We start from the raw sequence: 6,013 nt of genomic DNA, 5'->3' as shown, positions 1-6,013 counted from the left end.
GTGTACGCTTGAGAAAAAATATTATGCGTTGACTTTTGGAACAATTGAAATTTTCTCGAGTACATAGAATATTTTTTTATTTTATGAACCGTCAACTACATAGGTTATTAGCTCTACATGTATATTTACATTGTGTTAACATTTTTTTTTTTTATTAATTTAAGTTAAATTCCCAATTTTTTTAAGTTTTTAGTTTTTGATAGTGGACCAATTGCTTATGTAGATACAAGCTGTCCGGGATGCTGAATTCCTTTCTCCCTTCATAAAAATTCTGAAATATTATTTGATATATACAATGACATTTTATTAAAATTTAGATTGATTTTAAGCTATTTATACCATGAGCCGTTCTGCTCGCGGTACAGGTACCTACGTAGATATTACCTAATTTAAAAATTATTAACTTTGGGTACCGAAAGTGTATGATACATTTGATGTTTTTAGCACAATTTAATTCAACCTACCTTTATAGAAGGGTACTTACTAATAGTAAATAAGTAATATGTAATAAATAGTTAGGTGTGTAAATATACTATAAAATATAAGTTTCTACTGACCGTTTTTTCCACACAGAATTGTTTTTCAAATTATGCAATGGTCTATCGTTGTATTCAAATTTAGCACATCCATTAAGTATATATAGTGACCTACTCAATGGCGGCGTTCACTCAACGTCAAAATCAGAGCAGAATGAGCAGATTTACTTCCCATGTTGTTTTAAGTATAGATATACCCACTAAACTAAGTAGGTATTTATCTCATTTTACCTATAACTACCCAGGTAAAATAACTTGTTGTTGAATTGTGAACGTTTTGTTGAAAATTGGAAAATCGAGATACGCTTTGAAAAGTAATGAGCGTGTTGATAATAGGTACTACATTATAAATACAATATAGGTATTTTGATATTTATATTAAAACAATATTGGTGATAAATAATAGGCGTAGGTAGGTGGCTACTTTCATAGTTATTCGTCAACGTACACCAATCCATGATTTATCTTAGATACAATGCGTTGACAATCATATTATAATAAGCTTTTTATTGTATCATATTATTTCCATAATTTATTTATATCCGTCCAAATAACCTGTCTTATATGAGTTATATCTGTAAAATTTAAGATTTAATCCTGTACCTACTCTGCAATAACTGTTTTGACAAAACTTCAAGTTGTTCACTGTTGCAGTGAGTACACATTGCATACAGTTGTATCAACATATATTTCGTAATTAGATATACCTATGTATGTACTTACATTGATGTACTTGACGACTTGACCGGACGAGTTGGAATCAACTGAATCCCGCGGTTGGACTTATAGAAGCCTCAGGTCAGTATATAGGGTATAGGTATATACGAAGACGACCAGACAGAACCCCATTTGTAAGACGTGTAAATGTGTAATCCATGTAATTAGTTTTAGTAATATTAAGAATAATTTGGTAAATTATTGTAGTTAGCGTAGTTAGTAAGTGTACACTTCTTATATTAATATTAAAAAAAATTATTTTCGTATTAGTTCTATTAAATACGTCCTTAAGTTTAACGAAGGATTACGACGCGCTGGTACACATCAGATGGAGTTCAGTGGGTGGGAGTGCTAAGAAATCAGTAGGTACCATGGACAATGAGTGATGAGTCCGTGACAGCACAAGAAAATATACAAAAACATTGTTTTCATTATCTTGCCAAAGACTGTCCGAGCTGCAAGTTCTTACATTGTTTGCCTGTTATATTTTAAAACTTTAATAACACTTATATTTCGTTAAGCCATAAATTATTATTTTTTGATTTTACATATTAAAATGAATAAACCAATAGTTAGTGTGTGGGGGTTAGATTGCATTTTACGCGCTCTTGTAATTATTGTACTGTTAGTTATTTTTTGTATTTTTTGAATTTTCGAACGTATATTATAATTATTGGGTTTCTTTATGGATTTCATCAGTGGATATTATTTCATGTAGGTATTAACACTTATTTAAAAGATGTGTTTTCATGTATGGCTATATTTATGTAGATTGTAGACTATATTATAATGTAAGATATTAAAGAGAAGTCAAAATTATATTGATTATATTAAGTATTTGAAAATATGAAACGTTATTTAAAAGATATTATATATTATATGTATTGTTGTATAAATTATACTTATGTCTAATACGTATAAAACAATATTTCTCACTCGAAACTAAAAAAATTATTTTAAAACTATTAAATATTTAAGTAAAAGTACCTAATAAGTACTGTCAGAACTTTTCCGTGGATATGTCCCACCGTATTTGTCGTCTTCGTCAGAACTGCCAAAATATCAAATATCAAAACAAATTTTTTTATGAAAGTAAATTATTTTTATTAAATTTAATTTATCACGGTTATAAAAAGTTCAAAAAGAATTCAAATACTTTGAAAAATCATGACTTGTGGAAAATGGTTATATAATCATCTGGTAAAAATTTAAAGTATAACTTCCTATCTATGGTTATTAGTTTTTGAGTTACACAAAAAAAAACCTTGTGTGTGTGCAAGCACGCGTATATGAAGAATAACTTCATTTGAAGTTTTTTTTGAAAATGAACAATCTCGCAGCAAAGATATGCATGAATTGAAAGCTTTTTAAATTTAAGTTGACGATACCAAAACCAGTTTATCCGTTTGATTCTTTTGATTTATTCTAGTTTATTTATAGTTTCAGGAGAAGCTTGAAATTAATCCAGCCTATTTTCCAATAACGAAAAAAAATAGGGCTGTTGGTGTACGTTTATTTGAAATATGTCAAGCAAATTCATTTTTTCTATCATTTCGGAGGAGTGGCGCTGCTATGCTGCTATGGTGGGCCATAAAAATCCCGAGTTTCAATAAGAACCTTTCTACACATTTCCTAAAAAATGTATAAAAACAGTTTTCGTACTTATAATGACGTACACGTTGTACATTGTATACGATTTGTGTGTAAACATAATTTGGCGGAGGTAAAATTGACTGTGGCCCATAATTCTTCAATGTCCAGTGGCATATCATGTCGAATCTGCTGCCGTCGCGCACACCAAGATATTTTATATTGGCTGATAGACCTTCGTCCTGGATCATTTTGCGTGTGCAATTGTTCATCATTGAATTCAATTTTAACACAGACATTAGTTGACACCTACCGTACAGGCGTACAGCGGAGCGGTTACCTACTTTGTTTCCCCCTTAAAACTACGATTATGTCACTATAGCTTATTTTAAAAACGCAATAGGGTTTTCATTGCTCAAAAAATAGTTCTTCGATGTTTGATCACAATCGTATATAATTTCTGTGCGCATGTACTATGTATATTGTATATAGATACTTCGTAATTGTACCTATAATACATCTGAGGTGAATCGCCGACCGAATTGTTTACCTGCTTTTTTATAAAACATTATTTGATTTTGTTTTTACGGTTTTTTTTAGTACACAGTATTTTTAAGAACTTTATATGATGATAGAACGGGCTTCTAGCCTTTTAGGTCCTAAGTAACGTGCTTACCACGATATCATTCATTGATGAATGGCACAAAACTAATTTGTTAGAGCGCAAATTTATTTATACGTTGCTATTGTTCTTTAATTGTCCCTTTTGACATGTATGTGGGACCTTCCCGAGCGTTAAAAACATCTAAACGGACGTTGAGGAACAGACTGGCTGGAAGTATAATTTATGCAACATCCTATATTTATTTTATTTCCTATTTAAATAAAAGTCGCACAAAGTAAGATTGAAATATGCATTATTTTTATACTCCGGATGTCGAAGATTTAATAGAATTTATTTATATTAAAAAAAATGCATTTATTATAATATGTATTAGTATACATATGTATTTTACTGAATCAAAATGAAATCGACAAAGCACAATTTTTTTATAAAACAAAAATTGATTTGAATATTTTGCATTTTAATTAAGGCGCCTGGTGTCAATGTAATTTTGTACACAAATGATACACTCTTCGGGAATAATGATTCTGTCCTGTACAATCAACCGAATTTGATAATTTTTTTGAGTGTAATATTTTACAGGCTGCATTGAACTCCGTTTTTCAATGTTTTAATCTCAAACTTTATAATAAGTCTTCAAAAATTAGACAATTTCATGATTTTTCTTACAAATTATTTTAAACCATTATATTTGAAATAAAAAAAAAAAATCTGAGTTAAAATCACGGAAAGTTCAACACCGGGTTCCTGCAGTATTATAAATACAAATTTTATTGTACATATCATATGAAATGTTGATACTTGACCAAAATTCCTTACTTTTTATTTTACATTTTTAATAGGTATGGCATATTGTATACTTAATAGTTCAACATTTACCCAAGTGCAGTGTTCATCAAATACTATATAGTATACCTATTACCTACATAGTATTATACATCATGTCGTGTACAAATAAGTATGTCGTTTAATGAGTATAAGCAGAAAGCACCTACTATGTTTTTCGTGTAAACAGATTACTATCTACTTTTTCATGGATTGGTCTACGTATCTATATTTAATTAGAAATGATAGTATTACATTTTTATATTTTTTGGTTCTGATAGACAAAAATATAGAATAGCATGTTGTAATGATTTTAGTTAGGATGTTCAATGTTTAGGTACTTGACTGCAATATCAATAAAGCGTAATATATACCACAATGTAAATAGGTACCTACTTAGCTTGTAATACATTTAAAATAGCGACCTATAATCTATATATTTGTTTTTAATACCTATTTATGATTATTCTGAAGTCTATCTGATTTATTGATATATTTAATTTGAACGGAATCGCGTTTATAAATAAATATGTATAGATTGTACGTATCACTCATACTTCGTATAATGTAATCAGAGTTATCCATTTACTTTTTTTTTTTTATTATAAATATTAAGATACAAAATAAATGATTAAGTGCCCACGTAGCCATTGATTTTAAAACCTATTAGTATTTATACTCAATGCAATAGTCAATAGGTTATATAGAAACTGAAAAAATAATATTAACGTAGGTACCTAGTGGAATTCATTAATTATTGTGTAACGTTTAACAGGGTTAGGAATTTGGGATGTAAATGACTTTTGGATATTTTTCTTTTAGCCATGCATATTTTGTTGGTTAAATTATATATATATTTGGTATGACGTATAAGTAGTTATCAAAATTAAACCTTGCCTTTTTTTTAAAAAAATTGTTTTTATATATTAAGTAATTTTTCGAATTTCAAAGAGCATAAAAAAAAAATATTCTTAAATAATATTATTAAAAACTAAAAATATAAGAAACAGCAGTACTATACTGCTATAACGATAGTATTGAATAAGCTTAAAAAAATTAATTTAATGTTTGAGAAGGTTAGCATCATTGGAGCCTCGACTATTTGCGCCTAGGGTTTAACATTTTTTTTATACATTTAATACTGTGCATCTGTGGACAATATTCTTATTTTTCAGATTTAAAAACATTTACGTATGGTGTAATATATTTTTAAAGAATAATGAACAATTCAATTCTTTTAATGCATTTTATAGTATCATATTTATTTGTTTCAATGACATACTATTGTTTGGACATATTTGCATGCCATTTTAGAGTTTTTAAGGTCATAAACATTCTAACCCTAACCATTACCTATTCAACTCGTACACCTTTTGTCCCTTCTGATAATTCTTTCAATGACCAACATTTTTTTCCTTCATAAGCAAACAATTATACACTTATTATTCAATTCTTTATTTCGTTTTTTTGACAACTGAGGCCTTATTATTTAGTTTATTCAAATTTGCTAATCGTTTGCGCCACTTTAATCGCTAACTCTTCAGGCTAATTGTTGATTTAGGACTAAATAAAAAATAAAAATTTAGTATAAATATATAAACGCATATTATTAGAATTAAAATTTTTTTTAATTGTAATAGATTCTATATAAAACGAATAAATAACATAAAATTAAAAAAAATATTAATACATCTGCGTAAATAATATTACACATTTTTGT

The sequence above is a fragment of the Myzus persicae genome, unplaced genomic scaffold, assembly GCF_001856785.1.
Source record: "Myzus persicae strain clone G006 unplaced genomic scaffold, MPER_G0061.0, whole genome shotgun sequence".
Lineage (NCBI taxonomy): Eukaryota > Metazoa > Arthropoda > Insecta > Hemiptera > Aphididae > Myzus > Myzus persicae.
Note: the sequence above shows the minus strand (reverse complement) of the source record.